This window comes from Pseudophryne corroboree, chromosome 11 (genome assembly GCF_028390025.1).
Source record: "Pseudophryne corroboree isolate aPseCor3 chromosome 11, aPseCor3.hap2, whole genome shotgun sequence".
NCBI classification, from domain to species: domain Eukaryota; kingdom Metazoa; phylum Chordata; class Amphibia; order Anura; family Myobatrachidae; genus Pseudophryne; species Pseudophryne corroboree.
Genome location: NC_086454.1, coordinates 107,742,424 through 107,761,639, shown reverse-complemented (window position 1 = coordinate 107,761,639; position 19,216 = coordinate 107,742,424). Strand labels below are relative to the sequence as shown.

The 19,216-nt window shown below is 48.0% G+C and overlaps 1 pseudogene; it reads right to left on the bottom strand.

Annotated features, from left to right (window-relative positions):
• Nucleotides 1-7,878: 7,878 nt before the first annotated feature.
• LOC134969993 (WD repeat-containing protein 82-like) lies at nucleotides 7,879-10,367 on the bottom strand (annotated as a pseudogene).
• Nucleotides 10,368-19,216: the final 8,849 nt, after the last annotated feature.

Sequence of the window (19,216 nt, the reverse complement as noted above, 5' to 3'; positions counted from 1 at the left end):
AGAGCAATCCACCAACAAAAATATAAAACTGCATACCAGGTGTGTGGAGCTGGAGTAGAGACCACTACCTGCTGGAAGGCTGATATCTCTGATTCTGGGCATAGTAGAGACAAGCTGCCAGTGTCCACCGAAAGGGAAGAGTCCCAGCTTTTGGAGTATTCCTCAGAAAACTCTAAGTAAGACAGAACTTGAGATATCTGGATGGAAAGAGCAATTAACCGGCTCAGATGGGGACCACTGCTTAGAAGTCGAATATCTCTGGTTCCCCAGGGTCGAGGGCCTAATTCAGATCTGATTGTAGATGTGCTAAATTTAGCACATCTACGATAATTTTCTGAGCCATGCGCGGGAACGCCCAGCACATGGCTTGTCTGCCCCGCATGTCTGGCCTTAATCCCTCCCCCCCCGCACTGGTGCAAAAGCATTGCACGGCCTGGGTAACACGCAGCTGCTGCAGCCCACCCCCCCAACAGTCTGGACATGCCTGCACAGTCCGGACCGCTCCTGGCCAATGGCGTTCTAACGCCGTTGGCACGCCCCCTCTGTAACCGCAACCGCAGCCCTGAGATGCTTTTAGTATCTCACTGGGGTGCGTGAGCGCACTCCACAAAAACATTCAGACTGCGATCGCTGCGTTCAACAGCGATTCCACCAGGCTGCAGCAATGCAGTCTGCATCCAACCCCCCACCCTGATTTTACAAAATATGGTACTTCTAGAAAAAGGGGACCCTCAGCTATAAGCCTAGGGCCGTTGTACTCCTGAGGCCCTTGGGCAATTACCCATTGAGCCCATACGGGAAGATGACCCTGCCTGGACCTGCTCATTGTAATATGGTATAAAATGAACTGGAGGGCATTATAATGTTCCATACAGTAATATGAACTGGGGGCACTGTAATGTGACACAATATGAAGTGGAGACACTATATTGTTGCATAATATCAATTGGAGGCAGGGCCGGCCCAAGCTTAATTTTTTTGGTAAGCAAATTTAGAATTTAGCGCCCCTTGATGGGACCAAATTTTAAAAGAGGTGTGGTCTCACAATGAAGGGGCGTGGCCACACAATAGTAACCCCAGGGGTACAGGGAGATTGTCGGTGACAGGTAGAAAGTGCGTGACTGGGTGGCAGAGGTGATGGAGATAGTGGGTGACTGAGGAGGCTGGGGTCACAGGACAGGGAGACTGTGGGTGACTGAGGAGGCTGTGGTGACAGCGACAGGGAGACAATAGGTGACAGATAGAAAACCTGCACTGTCTCCTGAGTCCTGACACTAAAATAGGCTTGACCACATACCAGAAGGGGCATGGTCACTGAAAATGGGGCATGTCAACATCACATGCCGCCTGTTTCTGATCACACTGGGAACATTTTTTTCAATTCAAAATGCATCTTACCTATATGATGGTTTCTCACAATGTGGAACCTCTGAAGAAATGTATCCTTTAAGGCAGACGGCGTCTTCAGTCGGTATTCACTATTCATGTAGGAGATCACATTGTCCAGAAGATGCCTGTTTGTGTAGGAATTTTAACAAGGTCAGCATTGTACAACAGCGATTCCACCAGACTCATATCCTGCCCACTTGAGGGTACTGTGTGGCATAATGTGTACTGGCAGCCCTACAATGTGACCTATGGGGGAAATGTACTAAGCAGTGATAAGTGTGGAGAAATTAGCCAGTGGAGAAGTTGCCCATGGCAACCAATCAGCTGCTCTGTATAATTTTAAAGTATGCAAATTATAAATGTTACTTTAATGCTGATTGGTTGCCATGGGCAACTTCTCAACTGGCTCACTTCTCCACTATTTTGACTGTTTAGTACATATCCCCCTATGTGAACTAGGGCACTACTATGGGGCATAACAGTAACTAAGGCCCTGCTATGTGGTAGGACATGAACTAGGGCACTACTATGGGGTATAACATGAACTAGGGCACTACTATGGGGCATAACATTAACTAGGGCACTACTATGTGGGCATAAACTGAACTAGGGCACTATTATGTGGGCATAACATGAACTAGGGCACTACTATAGGGAATAACATGAACTAGGATACTACTGTGGGGCTTTACATGAACTAGGGCACTACTATGTGCGCATAACATGAACTAGGGCACTATTATGTGCGCATAACATGAACTAGGGCACTACTATGTGCGCATAACATGAACTAGGGCACTATTATGTGCGCATAACATGAACTAGGGCACTACTATGTGCGCATAACATGAACTAGGGCACTACTATAGGGAATAACATGAACTAGGATACTACTGTGGGGCTTTACATGAACTAGGGTACTACTATGGTACAAAACCTGAACTAGGGCACTATTATGGGACATACAATTAAAAACAGCTGCAGATAGGTGTCTCTCTAGAAACATTGGGACAGGGACCCCTTCAGAATGTTGCTATGTGCCCACAAAGTTCTGGCTATGCCCCTGGGTTAATCTGAAATGTAAATCTAATGGTACAATCCAAACTCTCTATTTGCAAATGCCCCTCCTGTTTGAGTAGACACAGGATAATATATTGCAGTAATTTATATAGGGTCAGATTAAGTGTTGGATGCATCCCTTTTTACGGACGCACATAGCATGTTTAAGCATACAGTGTGCACGCAGAAGCGAATTTACGCATACAGTATTTGTGTACTTCTGGTCTAGTGAAATGGATCTTAGTGTGACAGTGTGTGTTATTTATCCTTCTTTTTCATATGTAAATACTGTAACAACGTGGTTTGGAAAAGAAAACATTGTTCATGGATCAAAGCTCAAATCTCTCCAAACCCACCATTGACCTGATTTCTGTCAGACAGAAGGTGACACAGGAGAGGACAGGGGGACAGAGGTCCAGGAAAGAGGTAAATTTGGGTAGCAGAATCATAAAACTGGTAAATAAGTTCTAAGGGACTGAAAAGCTTGCAGAGGGAAGACATGTAGTTGGAGAGGTGGAGAAAAGGGGGCCAAGGGCAGGACCTTGGGGGTTCTCTGATGTGGAAAACAAATACAGGGGCTGGGTAAAGATATGAAGAAGAATCTGTTGAATAAACAAAAAGAGAACTCGGATTTGGAGGAGAATTGGGTGGTCACAAATGTCAAATACTACTGTGAGGTCAAGGAGTATAAGAGTAATGGCATTTTGTTTTGGCCATGAGGAAGTCCTTGGTGCCCTTAGTGAGGGCAGTTTTTTAGTGGAATGAGACCTAGATTAAAATGGGTGTAGGAGGAAGTGGGTGGAGAAAAATAAAGTGAGAATTTTGTACACAACCTGCTCAAGGAGCTTGACGGCAAATGGGAGAAGAGATATTGGATTGTTTTTAGCAAGCAAGGAAGGAGGGGTCTTATAGATGGGGAAGACCAGGGAATGTTTGAAGGAAGAAGAAAAGACACCAGAGGAGAGTGACAAGTTGATGAGGTGGGCAATGTGGGAGCATTCTTTAGGGGCAGGTGTCAGAGGGAATTCATCAAGGGGGCAGGTGGCGGGTGGAAGAAAGGAGAGAAAGTTATGGATTTCAACCTCGTGTACCAAGGTGAAGGAGGACAAGGTTGGCAGTTCCAGTAGAGGGGAAAAGGAGAGGGAGGTGCGTCCTGAAGTGAGAAGTTGTCATGGCAGATGGCAGAGCTGAAGTGGGTGTCAAAATGATGCACACTGAGAGAGGAGGGAAGAGGGTGGTGGCGAGAAAGGAGTTGAAGGTATTGAAGAGGTGATGAAGATTGAGGCCTGGGATGTGATGAGTCATTTTAAGTGGCATTACCTAATGAGTGAGAGATTGGAGCTGAAGAATAATAGAATAACCTTGAACTGGACTTCCGCTTCCGGCCACCTGACGGGAGCAGGGGCGTAGGGGGGCTCAGTTCCAGTGGAGCTCGAGCTCCAGGCGCCCAAGACAGTACAGGGCGCCGCAGTTTGAATCCACCGGAACCTCCACCAGGCTTCACGCAGCTGTCAGCCACTGACAGCTGAGAGCCTGAGCTGCGTCAGCTCTCTACCTCACTCCCTCCTCCCCTCCACGCTCCGTGACTTGCACGTGACGTCGTGACCTCACATGCACGGGCATCAGATGGGCGGAGACGCGGCCAGACTCAGAGGGACAGCGGAGACAGAGAAGCAGCAGTGGCAGCAACAGTAGGGAAGCAGGAGAGGGGCAGGTGAGTATTTTTTTTGTTGTTGTTGTTTATCTTTAGTGTTTGTAAGCGGCATTACCAGGGGGCACAATTACTCTGGACACAGCTACAGGGGGCATAACTACTGGGGGCAAATCTACAGGGGGCACAGCTACTGGGGGCACAACTACTCTGGGCACAGCTACAGGGGCACCTCTACTGGGGACACAGCTACAGGAGACACAACTACTCTGGCAACAGCTACAGGGGGCACATCTACTGGTGGCAAATCTACAGGGGGCACAACTACTGGGGGCAAATCTACAGGGGGCACAGCTACAGGGGGCACATGTACTCCAGGCATAGCTACAGGGGGCACATCTACTGGTGGCAAATCTACAGGGGGCACAACTACTGGGGGCAAATCTACAGGTGGCACAGCTACAGGGGGCACAACTACTGGGTCCATAACTACAGGGGGCATAACTGTGGCCACACCCCTTCCCTATGAAGCCACACTGCTATTTTTTGCCGCGTGCCTTCGGCGTGCACTATGTTTTACCTATGGGTCTAGAACCAGCCCTGGTGGCCGATACATACCTTGCCCCATGCACCATGACACCTTGTTACATCTCTGGATGGGGGGCTGCTGAATTTAAGAGCTCCACCACACCGGCCGCTCATCACCATTTTACAAGGCTTTTAAGCTTCCTTTTGTGGGTACACACCACCTGAGATCACGGGTGACGTTCACCCCTGCATGGACAAGTACTTCACTGTCATGCCCAGCGGGAAGACGCGAGCACAGAAGAACAAAGAGAAGCGCCTCACCCAATCCAAGATGGTGCTGGACACCGTCTCCCACCACAGGCAGCCTGACTTGGACCTCCTCACACAGTAGGACAGCTCACATGGGGCAGACCAGGAGGACCTCTCCGACGGCGACTCATTTCCAGAGTCTACTGCGACCTCTGTAAGGTACTGCGCCAGGCAGCTATACACAACGACATGGTGGCTGCTATTAAGGCTGCTATAGGCCCCATGTTAAAAGAGCAAACTGCTGACATTAACAGACAACTGTCGCACCTTGGTGGTCATTCCGAGTTGATCGCTCGTTATTTTTTTTCCGCAACGGAGCGATTAGTCGCTAATGCGCATGCGCAATGTCCGCAGTGCGACTGCGCCAAGTAAATTTGCTATGCAGTTAGGTATTTTACTCACGGCATTACGAGGTTTTTTCTTCGTTCTGGTGACCGTAATGTGATTGACAGGAAGTGGGTGTTTCTGGGCGGAAACAGGCCGTTTTATGGGTGTGTGTGAAAAAACGCTGCCGTTTCTGGGAAAAACGCAGGAGTGTCTGAAGAAACGGGGGAGTGTCTGGGCGAACGCTGGGAGTGTTTGTGACGTCAAACCAGGAACGAAACTGACTGAACTGATCGCAGTTGCCGAGTAAGTCTGGAGCTACTCAGAAACTGCTAAGAAGTGTCTATTCGCAATTCTGCTTATCTTTCGTTCGCAATTTTACTATGCTAAGATTCACTCCCAGTAGGCGGCAGCTTAGCGTGTGCAAAGCTGCTAAAAGCAGCTTGCGAGCGAACAACTCGGAATGAGGGCCCTTACACAGAAATTACTTAGTGTGGAACACATATTGTGGGAGACTTTTGCGGATGTCGCAAATCTTAAGAAATCGACCTCTCAGAATACTAAAGATATTCATCATCTGCATAATAAAATACAAGATTTAGAAAATAGATCACGCAGAGGAAATGTAAGGATTATTGGCGGTTGACCGCGAGTAACCTCACCGCTGACCGCAAAGTTCCCACCATTGGATACAATGTAGCGCCTATGCGCTACATTGTATCTCTGCCGTGTGCAGCCTGACTGACAGCTCAGGTGCGCACAGGCAATCAGGAGAGTGCCACGACGTGGCGCTCCCTGATTGGCTGAAGGGACCCTCTGTGACAGGAGTCACGGGGGGTCTCGGCAGTCGGGGAAAGGGGTCCCATGTGTAAACATGGGACCCCTTTCAGTGCGTGGTTTGGGTTTTTCGGTTTGTTTTTTTGCCAAGTACGTGGATTACAAGCTCAGAAGAGGACCGATCTACACTGGATTTTTGTGAGTATAATTTTATTCACAGATACCCCATGGGTTCTACTTGGAGAAGTGGACCGACCCTCGTGTGAACATAGGTAAAAATGTGTGAATGTAGGTGTGCATGTATGTAATAAAGTTTTACTTTCAAGGTGTGTGAGTTCTGTTTTTATTTGGGTATTTTTTTTGTGGTAGTACAACAGGTACCAGCGGGCCCGTTTCCCCCCCGCATGCTGGTACTTGTGGTTCTCCAAGTACAAGCTTGCGGGGGAGGCGTGCTGGGACTTGTAGTACTGCTACAAAAAACAATATTCTTTTTTTTTACACATGGCTATCAGCCCCCCATCCGCAGCCCTTGGATGGGGGGGACAGCCTCGGGCTTCACCCCTGGCCCTTGGGTGGCTGGAGGGGAGGGGACCCCACTTCTCCAGGGTACCCCGGCCAGGGGTGACTAGTTAGTGATTTAATGCCAGGGCCGCAGGGACCTATATAAAAGTGTCCCCCGGCTGTGGCATTATCTCTCTGACTAGTGGAGCCCGGTGCTGGTGTTAAAAATACGGGAGACCCCTACGCTTTTTGTACCCCGTATTTTTGACACCAGGACCAGGCGGAGAGCCCAGTGCTGGTTGTTCAAATATGGGGGAACCCCTGTGTATTTTTCCCCCATATTTTTGCAACCAGGACCGGCTCAAAGAGCCCGAGGCTGGTTTGGCTTAGGAGGGGGGACCCCACGCATTTTTTTTTCACGTTTTTACAGTAAACAGACCCTTTCCCATAGATAACCATGCACAGATCTCACTGATCCGTGCATGATTATCAAAACTCGCCTGGAAAAAGCAGGTCTATTTTTTTGCAGCTTTTTTTAACGAATCGCAAAAAAATACACCCGCACTTGAGCCCTCAGAGACGAACACCCAAATACGAATGAATAGTGAATACCCGTGTTGTAGGAAATAATAGCCGCGTTTGACCGATGGTCTATTCATTCGTATTTCTAAACTTTGTCATTTAAACCATTACGAATAGTCCAAACACTGCCGAGATTTGTGCTTAGTGAATTCCCGTGTTGGGACTTAGAAAAAAAAACACAAATCGGACAAACTCGATTTTTTAGTAAATTTTGGCCCCTGTCTGAGATGTTAAAAGTGCAGGGCAGATGCACTGATCTTATTATAGAGAGCTCACAGACTGGGCCCAGTCCGGCCACAGGAGGGAGCCAGACCACGGGCTGTGATATTTAAACCACTGAATTTCCTACACAAGGAACTGTTATGGCCAGCATCACGCAAACTCAGACAGCTTACCTGGGAAACCCGGCTTTTATACCTGGGATGGAAAATCCGGCATGCTTGAGACTTATCTCGAAGGGTCTCAAAACTATTTCCCAAGTCTTTGACCCGGGGGGCAAGTTGAAGTCTTTTCGAGAACTACAATTAGAATTTAATCTCCCCAGTAACAGTTTATATCCTATTATGCAAGTACAACACTTTGCTCAATCACTGGTATCGAGGCCGGCAATAACGCATACCCACGATCCACTACAACTGATTGACTCTCATTTTATCAATAACAAATACAAACCCAGAATGCTTGTGGAACCGTTTTCACAAAAATTGACAAGTCAGACACATACAGTATGGAAAAAAGACATCCCTTCCTTGGCTCATTTAGATGTTTTATTCAAATATTATGATACAACCCCCCGTACAGTACAGCCTCTGTTCTACAAGAGGTTCACATTAAGACAATACATAGAGCATATGTGTCACAGGGTCAGAGGAGACATTTTGCAGAAGGGGAATCTGGCAGACGCCCGAAATGCGGTGCCTCCTCAGCATCTTAATTTCATAATTTATGGACCTGTGGAAATATCAAAAAGTACTGGTATAAGATTTTACATTATATAAATACTACTGTTGCATTATCACTGTCCTTAAGGGGGTACACACGGAGCGATGTTCAGCTAATTTCTAAGCAAACTGACTAGATTGCTTAAAATTAACTGAACATCGCTCCGTGTGTAGGGGTGTCGGCGACAGCGATGCGCGGTCCCGCGTGCCGCTATCGCCGGTGCTAGATTGGCCTGCATGCAGGCACAATCTAGCAGGTCGCTCATTTCACCGCCCCCATCCTCGCTGAGCACATCGCGCTGTGCTGAACGGGGGGGACAGATGTGTGCTGAGTGGTCTGTGCTAGATCGCTCAGCACACATCTCCCTCCACATCTCCCAGTCTGTACGGCCCTTTAGACCCTGTGCCATTGCTCTTTGCCAACTTGGAGACTTCCAAAAAACCTCTAGTACCTTTTCTGACTTGTAACTGTGGCAAAGAAGGTTATACTAAACTCTTGGATAGTTAAACACACTCTGACATTGAGAGACGTAGATTAACTTTTAATGAGATATATATATTACAATAGATACGATGTGATCTCTGACTTCCTACGGAGCAGGCTTAACTTTCTCAAGAAATGGGGTGATTTTATTCCATCTTAACCGGAAGCGGTGCAAATCCAAATTTATGACTTAATAGATTCCCCTACCCATTCTCAGAGGTAATACTTATTCGTTTGTACGCAGGGGCGTCAGAACGTTTTTTGGTTGGGTGGGGCCAAGATAAAATCAGTTTGGCGCCCCTAGCTCCTGGCCACCTTAGACAGGTCTTTTGCCCCTGTATGGAACTCTATGGAGCAGCTGGGAGTGGCCCCTTGTACACATTACACCTGGTAGAGCCCCTTATACAAATTATGCCAGGTAGAGCCCATTACACACATTATGCTAAGTGGAGCTCATTATACACATTATGCCTGGTAGAGCCGCTTGTACACATTACACCTGGTAGAGCCCCTTATACAAATTATGCCAGGTAGAGCCCATTACACACATTATGGTAAGTGGAGCTCATTATACACATTATGCCTGGTAGAGCCGCTTGTACACATTACACCTGGTAGAGCCCCTATACACATTATGCCAGGTTGAGCCCATTATACATATTACGCCAGATATAGCCCATTATACACATTATGCCTGGTAGAGCCCATTATACACATTACGCCTGGTAGAGCCCATTACACGTTACACATTACGCCTGGTAGAGTCCATTACACATGTTACACATTACGCCTGGTAGAGCCCATTATACATGTTACACATTACACCGGTAGAGTCCATATATACATTACGCCTGGTAGAGCCCATTATACACATCTGCTAGTTAAGTGCCTCCTCCTCCTCCTCATTGCTCATCTCCCTACTGCTTCCCCAATGCAATGCAAAGGTCATGAACTTGGGATTGAACTGTAAACAGGTGATGGGTCTGGTGTGCTTGCCATCCAGTATGGCCACTTTCATACCGCTCTCTCCATTCCATACATGGATCTTGCCATCTTCTGACCCGATCATAATGAATTGAGAATCTGGGGTGAAAGAAGCTTCTAGTGTGACTGTTTTACTGTTTTTTATAACCCCCAAAGGTGTGTAGCACGGCCCCTTTAAGCGCATCAACCAGCCTCAGGAAGCCGCCATTGGTAGAGAGAATTAATTTACCATTGTTGCTAAAGTTGAGTGACGTCCATTCGCAGGTGCGGTCGTAGTTCATCTTAAAGGTGGCAAACGGACCCTTATCAAAAGAGCGAAGATCATACAGATTCACCATCTTGGAATTAACTCCTGCAGCAAAAATAAGACCCATTGGATCAAATGAGCACACTAGCTTCCCCTGTAAGTGCATCAGACCCTGACAGTTGGGAGACCGGAGGTCCCACAGCCGGATAGTTTTATCCAAGGACCCAAAAATAAACACATCATCCACCGGAGACATAGATAACACAACGGCCCTTTTATTGTGGCCTGGGAAATAATGGCTATAGTTATTATCATGAAGAGAGAGGTACCGGATGGTATCATCAATTTTGTTGGAGCTATATTTGCTGCATGTGTGTATCGGATGAGATCCACACAGTACTTCTTGCTGTACAGCGTCCCCTTGGGCTTGCCCTCCTGGCAGTTGTACAGCATGATGGAGTCATTGTCGCAGCTGGAAATGACTGTCTCCCCGCCAGGACTGAAGTCAAAGCAGTTGATCTTATCGGAGTTCTCGCGGCGGAAAACCTTTGCCACCCAGAAGATGTGCAGCACGTTGTCGGTCAGCTTCATGGCTGCCTCAGGGGGTATGGTGATGCACCCCGATGCAGAAGGGCCACAGAATATGGGGGTGCAGGCAGGGGCAGATTGGGATCGAAAACCAGTCCGGGAAATTTATGGAAGCAGCCCTAATAGGGGTGGGGGTCTGTGTGTGTGGGGGTGGAGTCTGTCAAGTGGGCGGGATTACTGCTCAGAAGGCCTGAGTATAGGTATGTATGTAAAGTGCGCGCAGCAGGCACGCTGCAAAATTTTAGGGGTGTGGCTTCATGGGGAAGGGCGTGGACACATAATAGTGCCAATTCACATTACACAACACAGTAGTGCCGCTTATACACATTGCACCAGGTAGAACCTCCTATACACACTGCGCCAGGTAGAGCACGTTATACATATTGCGTAAGATAGAGCACATTCTACATATTGCGTCAGATAGAGCACGTTCTACACTTTGCGCCAGTCAGAGCACATTATATACTTTGCGCCAGGCAGAGCACGTTATACACTTTGCGACAGATACAACATGTTATACACATTGCACCAGGTAAAGCATATTATACTGTACACATTGCACCAGGAAGAACGCGTTATACACTTTGCGCCAGGCAGAGCACATTATACACATTGCACCAGGTAAAGCACATTATACACATTGCACCAAGTAGAGCACGTTATACACTTTGGGCCAGACAGAGCACGTTATACACTTTGCGCCAGGCAGAGCACATTATACACTTTGTGCCAGGCAGAGCACGTTATACACTTTGCGCCAGGCAGAGCACATTATTACACATTGCACCAGGTAAAGTACATTATACATATTTCACCAGGCAGAGCACATTATACACATTGCACCAGTTAAAGCACATAGGGGGTTATTCCGAGTTGACCGTAGCTGTGCTAAATTTAGCACAGCTACGATCATTCACACTGACATGCGGGGGGACGCCCAGCACAGGGCTAGTCTGCCCTACATGTCAGTGCCGCCCCCCCCTTCCCCGCAGAAGTGCAAAAGCATCGCACAGCGGCGATGCCTTTGCACTTCAAGAATAGGCGCCGTCCAGCTCCCTCCCGCCCAGCGACCGCCTCCGCCGCTGAGGCGATCGCTAGGCAACGACAGCTGCCATGCGCCAGCGCACTGCGGTGCCGGCGCACTCCGGCGCATGCGCAGTTCCAACCTGATCGCTGCGCTGCAACAAACTGCAGCGAGCGATCGGGTCGGAATGACCCCCTTTATACACATTGCACCAGGTAGAGTACCTTATACACTTTGTGCCAGGCAGAGCACGTTGTACACTTTGCGCCAGGTACAGCACGTTATACACTTTGCACCAGGCAGAGCACGTTATACACTTTGCGCCAAGCAGAGCACATTATACACATTGCACCAGGTAAAGCACATTATACACATTGCACCATGTAAAGCACATTATACATATTGCACCAGTTAGATGTTACACATATTGCACCAGTTAGTTGTACAGTACTTACTGACTGTCACACAACTGGTGTGTGACGCAGTCAGTATTTGCTGGTTGCTAGCTCCTGCTTTGCATGCTAGCTGCAGCAGCCACGAGTCCATTGTGCAGTGTGCTTGCTGTGACGCGCCGGGATAGGAGGGGAGGCGGAACACGTGATGTGTCTGGAAGGGAGGCTGAGCCGTCAGTAGTGACTGACGGCTCAGAATACTATGCATTATGGGGAGGATGGGTTGCTTTACTGAGCTTCTGTGCATGCGCAGAAGCTTTCAGTGAACGCTGCCCCGATCGTGGCTGGCGGCCTGCATGGGGGTAGCGAACAGCCAATGAGGGGATGACCGGACCGACCAAACAGAATCCGGTTCGGCGTCTCGGCATGCCAATCCGCCGCTGGGAATAACTTTCCGGATACTGCAGCTCTCCCTGGCACCCAGCCCACACTGTAGAGTCAAGGTGCATATACACGTTGAGATTCGGGCTAACCCCGATTCTCACTATGCGACAGGGGCTAGGTCGGTATCGCAAGCACATAATGACTGTGCGATACTATGTGCGATTTTGGCACAGTGTCAGTTCTGACTAGAGATGTGCACCGGACATTTTTTGGGTTTTGTGTTTTGGTTTTGGATTCGGTTCCGCGGCCGTGTTTTGGATTCGGACGCGTTTTGGCAAAACCTCACCGAAATTTTTTTGTCGAATTCGGGTGTGTTTTGGATTCGGGTGTTTTTTAAAAAAACAACAACTAAAAAACAGCTTAAATCATAGAATTTGGGGGTCATTTTGATCCCATAGTATTATTAACCTCAATAACCATAATTTCCACTCATTTCCAGTAGAGATGAGCGGGTTCGGTTTCTCTGAATCCGAACCTGCACGAACTTCATGTTTTTTTTCACGGGTCCGAGCGACTCGGATCTTCCCGCCTTGCTCGGTTAACCCGAGCGCGCCCGAACGTCATCATGACGCTGTCGGATTCTCGCGAGACTCGGATTCTATGTAAGGAGCCGCGCGTCGCCGCCATTTTCACACGTGCATTGAGATTGATAGGGAGAGGACGTGGCTGGCGTCCTCTCCATTTAGATTAGGAGAGAGAGAGAGAGATTGACCTGAGGCTGATACTGTAGAAGAGAGTGCAGAGTTTAGTGACTGACCACAGTGACCACCAGCAGTGCAGTTGTTTTATTTAATATATCCGTTCTCTGCCTGAAAAAAACGGTACACACAGTGACTCAGTCACATACCATATCTGTGTGCACTGCTCAGCCCAGTGTGCTGCATGCCTGCATCATCTATGTATATATTATATATCTGACTGTGCTCAGCTCACACAGCTTATAATTGTGGGGGAGACTGGGGAGCACTGCAGTGCCAGTTATAGGTTATAGCAGGAGCCAGGAGTACAAGACAGTCACATACCATATCTGTGTGCACTGCTCAGCCCAGTGTGCTGCATCATCTATGTATATATTATATATCTGACTGTGCTCAGCTCACACAGCTTATAATTGTGGGGGAGACTGGGGAGCACTGCAGTGCCAGTTATAGGTTATAGCAGGAGCCAGGAGTACATATTATATTAAAATTAAACAGTGCACACTTTTGCTGCAGGAGTGCCACTGCCAGTGTGACTGACCAGTGACCTGACCACACTGACCACCAGTATAGTTAGTAGTATACTATATTGTGATTGCCTGAAAAAGTTAAACACTCGTCGTGTGACTTCACTTGTGTGGTGTTTTTTTTTTAATTCTATAAAAAACTCATTCTGCTGACAGACAGTGTCCAGCAGGTCCGTCATTATATAATATATATACCTGTCCGGCTGCAGTAGTGATATATATATATTTTTTATATCATTATTTATCATCCAGTCGCAGCAGACACAGTACGGTAGTTCACGGCTGTAGCTACCTCTGTGTCGGCACTCGGCAGTCCATCCATAATTGTATACCACCTACCCGTGGTTTTTTTTTCTTTCTTCTTTATACATACATACTACTACATCTCTTTATCAACCAGTCTATATTAGCAGCAGACACAGTACAGTACGGTAGTTCACGGCTGTGGCTACCTCTGTGTCGGCACTCGGCAGTCCGTCCATAATTGTATACCACCTAACCGTGGTTTTTTTTTCTTTCTTCTTTATACATACATACTACGACATCTCTTTATCAACCAGTCTATATTAGCAGCAGACACAGTACAGTACGGTAGTTCACGGCTGTGGCTACCTCTGTGTCGGCACTCGGCAGTCCGTCCATAATTGTATACCACCTAACCGTGGTTTTTTTTTCTTTCTTCTTCATACATACATACTACGACATCTCTTTATCAACCAGTCTATATTAGCAGCAGACACAGTACAGTACGGTAGTTCACGGCTGTGGCTACCTCTGTGTCGGCACTCGGCAGTCCGTCCATAATTGTATACCACCTAACCGTGGTTTTTTTTTCTTTCTTCTTTATACATACATACTACGACATCTCTTTATCAACCAGTCTATATTAGCAGCAGACACAGTACAGTACGGTAGTTCACGGCTGTGGCTACCTCTGTGTCGGCACTCGGCAGTCCGTCCATAATTGTATACCACCTAACCGTGGTTTTTTTTTCTTTCTTCTTCATACATACATACTACGACATCTCTTTATCAACCAGTCTATATTAGCAGCAGACACAGTACAGTACGGTAGTTCACGGCTGTGGCTACCTCTGTGTCGGCACTCGGCAGTCCGTCCATAATTGTATACCACCTACCCGTGGTTTTTTTTTCTTTCTTCTTTATACATACATACTACTACATCTCTTTATCAACCAGTCTATATTAGCAGCAGACACAGTACAGTACGGTAGTTCACGGCTGTGGCTACCTCTGTGTCGGCACTCGGCAGTCCGTCCATAATTGTATACCACCTAACCGTGTTTTTTTTTTCTTTCTTCTTCATACATACATACTACGACATCTCTTTATCAACCAGTCTATATTAGCAGCAGACACAGTACGGTAGTTCACGGCTGTAGCTACCTCTGTGTCGGCACTCGGCAGTCCGTCCATAATTGTATACCACCTAACCGTGGTTTTTTTTTCTTTCTTCTTCATACATACATACTACGACATCTCTTTATCAACCAGTCTATATTAGCAGCAGACACAGTACGGTAGTTCACGGCTGTAGCTACCTCTGTGTCGGCACTCGGCAGTCCGTCCATAATTGTATACTAGTATCCATCCATCTCCATTGTTTACCTGAGGTGCCTTTTAGTTGTGCCTATTAAAATATGGAGAACAAAAATGTTGAGGTTCCAAAATTAGGGAAAGATCAAGATCCACTTCCACCTCGTGCTGAAGCTGCTGCCACTAGTCATGGCCGAGACGATGAAATGCCAGCAACGTCGTCTGCCAAGGCCGATGCCCAATGTCATAGTACAGAGCATGTCAAATCCAAAACACCAAATATCAGTAAAAAAAGGACTCCAAAACCTAAAATAAAATTGTCGGAGGAGAAGCGTAAACTTGCCAATATGCCATTTACCACACGGAGTGGCAAGGAACGGCTGAGGCCCTGGCCTATGTTCATGGCTAGTGGTTCAGCTTCACATGAGGATGGAGGCACTCAGCCTCTCGCTAGAAAAATGAAAAGACTCAAGCTGGCAAAAGCAGTAGCACCGCAAAGAACTGTGCGTTCTTCGAAATCCCAAATCCACAAGGAGAGTCCAATTGTGTCGGTTGCGATGCCTGACCTTCCCAACACTGGACGTGAAGAGCATGCGCCTTCCACCATTTGCACGCCCCCTGCAAGTGCTGGAAGGAGCACCCGCAGTCCAGTTCCTGATAGTCAGATTGAAGATGTCAGTGTTGAAGTACACCAGGATGAGGAGGATATGGGTGTTGCTGGCGCTGGGGAGGAAATTGACCAGGAGGATTCTGATGGTGAGGTGGTTTGTTTAAGTCGGGCACCCGGGGAGACACCTGTTGTCCGTGGGAGGAATATGGCCGTTGACATGCCAGGTGAAAATACCAAAAAAATCAGCTCTTCGGTGTGGAACTATTTCAACAGAAATGCGGACAACAGGTGTCAAGCCGTGTGTTCCCTTTGTCAAGCTGTAATAAGTAGGGGTAAGGACGTTAACCACCTCGGAACATCCTCCCTTATACGTCACCTGCAGCGCATTCATAATAAGTCAGTGACAAGTTCAAAAACTTTGGGTGACAGCGGAAGCAGTCCACTGACCAGTAAATCCCTTCCTCTTGTAACCAAGCTCACGCAAACCACCCCACCAACTCCCTCAGTGTCAATTTCTTCCTTCCCCAGGAATGCCAATAGTCCTGCAGGCAATGTCACTGGCAATTCTGACGAGTCCTCTCCTGCCTGGGATTCCTCCGATGCATCCTTGCGTGTAATGCCTACTGCTGCTGGCGCTGCTGTTGTTGCTGCTGGGAGTCGATGGTCATCCCAGAGGGGAAGTCGTAAGCCCACTTGTACTACTTCCAGTAAGCAATTGACTGTTCAACAGTCCTTTGCGAGGAAGATGAAATATCACAGCAGTCATCCTGCTGCAAAGCGGATAACTGAGGCCTTGACAACTATGTTGGTGTTAGACGTGCGTCCGGTATCCGCCGTTAGTTCACAGGGAACTAGACAATTTATTGAGGCAGTGTGCCCCCGTTACCAAATACCATCTAGGTTCCACTTCTCTAGGCAGGCGATACCGAGAATGTACACGGACGTCAGAAAAAGACTCACCAGTGTCCTAAAAAATGCAGTTGTACCCAATGTCCACTTAACCACGGACATGTGGACAAGTGGAGCAGGGCAGGGTCAGGACTATATGACTGTGACAGCCCACTGGGTAGATGTATGGACTCCCGCCGCAAGAACAGCAGCGGCGGCACCAGTAGCAGCATCTCGCAAATGCCAACTCTTTCCTAGGCAGGCTACGTTTTGTATCACCGGTTTCCAGAATACGCACACAGCTGAAAACCTCTTACGGCAACTGAGGAAGATCATCGCGGAATGGCTTACCCCAATTGGACTCTCCTGTGGATTTGTGGCATCGGACAACGCCAGCAATATTGTGTGTGCATTAAATATGGGCAAATTCCAGCACGTCCCATGTTTTGCACATACCTTGAATTTGGTGGTGCAGAATTATTTAAAAAACGACAGGGGCGTGCAAGAGATGCTGTCGGTGGCCAGAAAAATTGCGGGACACTTTCGGCGTACAGGCACCACGTACAGAAGACTGGAGCACCACCAAAAACTACTGAACCTGCCCTGCCATCATCTGAAGCAAGAAGTGGTAACGAGGTGGAATTCAACCCTCTATATGCTTCAGAGGTTGGAGGAGCAGCAAAAGGCCATTCAAGCCTATACAATTGAGCACGATATAGGAGGTGGAATGCACCTGTCTCAAGCGCAGTGGAGAATGATTTCAACGTTGTGCAAGGTTCTGATGCCCTTTGAACTTGCCACACGTGAAGTCAGTTCAGACACTGCCAGCCTGAGTCAGGTCATTCCCCTCATCAGGCTTTTGCAGAAGAAGCTGGAGACATTGAAGGAGGAGCTAACACGGAGCGATTCCGCTAGGCATGTGGGACTTGTGGATGGAGCCCTTAATTCGCTTAACAAGGATTCACGGGTGGTCAATCTGTTGAAATCAGAGCACTACATTTTGGCCACCGTGCTCGATCCTAGATTTAAAGCCTACCTTGGATCTCTCTTTCCGGCAGACACAAGTCTGCTGGGGTTGAAAGACCTGCTGGTGAGAAAATTGTCAAGTCAAGCGGAACGCGACCTGTCAACATCTCCTCCTTCACATTCTCCCGCAACTGGGGGTGCGAGGAAAAGGCTAAGAATTCCGAGCCCACCCGCTGGCGGTGATGCAGGGCAGTCTGGAGCGACTGCTGATGCTGACATCTGGTCCGGACTGAAGGCCCTGACAACGATTACGGACATGTCGTCTACTGTCACTGCATATGATTCTCTCCCCATTGAAAGAATGGTGGAGGATTATATGAGTGACCGCATCCAAGTAGGCACGTCACACAGTCCGTACTTATACTGGCAGGAAAAAGAGGCAATTTGGAGGCCCTTGCACAAACTGGCTTTATTCTACCTAAGTTGCCCTCCCACAAGTGTGTACTCCGAAAGAGTGTTTAGTGCCGCCGCTCACCTTGTCAGCAATCGGCGTACGAGGTTACATCCAGAAAATGTGGAGAAGATGATGTTCATTAAAATGAATTATAATCAATTCCTCCGCGGAGACATTGACCAGCAGCAATTGCCTCCACAAAGTACACAGGGAGCTGAGATGGTGGATTCCAGTGGGGACGAATTGATAATCTGTGAGGAGGGGGATGTACACGGTGATATATCGGAGGGTGATGATGAGGTGGACATCTTGCCTCTGTAGAGCCAGTTTGTGCAAGGAGAGATTAATTGCTTCTTTTTTGGGGGGGGTCCAAACCAACCCGTCATATCAGTCACAGTCGTGTGGCAGACCCTGTCACTGAAATGATGGGTTGGTTAAAGTGTGCATGTCCTGTTTTGTTTATACAACATAAGGGTGGGTGGGAGGGCCCAAGGACAATTCCATCTTGCACCTCTTTTTTCTTTTCTTTTTCTTTGCGTCATGTGCTGTTTGGGGAGGGTTTTTTGGAAGGGACATCCTGCGTGACACTGCAGTGCCACTCCTAAATGGGCCCGGTGTTTGTGTCGGCCACTAGGGTCGCTAATCTTACTCACACAGTCAGCTACCTCATTGCGCCTCTTTTTTTCTTTGCGTCATGTGCTGATTGGGGAGGGTTTTTTGGAAGGGACATCCTGCGTGACACTGCAGTGCCACTCCTAAATGGGCCCGGTGTTTGTGTCGGCCACTAGGGTCGCTAATCTTACTCACACAGTCAGCTACCTCATTGTGCCTCTTTTTTTCTTTGCGTCATGTGCTGATTGGGGAGGGTTTTTTGGAAGGGACATCCTGCGTGACACTGCAGTGCCACTCCTAAATGGGCCCGGTGTTTGTGTCGGCCACTAGGGTCGCTAATCTTACTCACACAGTCAGCTACCTCATTGCGCCTCTTTTTTTCTTTGCGTCATGTGCTGATTGGGGAGGGTTTTTTGGAAGGGACATCCTGCGTGACACTGCAGTGCCACTCCTAAATGGGCCCGGTGTTTGTGTCGGCCACTAGGGTCGCTAATCTTACTCACACAGTCAGCTACCTCATTGCGCCTCTTTTTTTCTTTGCGTCATGTGCTGATTGGGGAGGGTTTTTTGGAAGGGACATCCTGCGTGACACTGCAGTGCCACTCCTAAATGGGCCCGGTGTTTGTGTCGGCCACTAGGGTCGCTAATCTTACTCACACAGTCAGCTACCTCATTGCGCC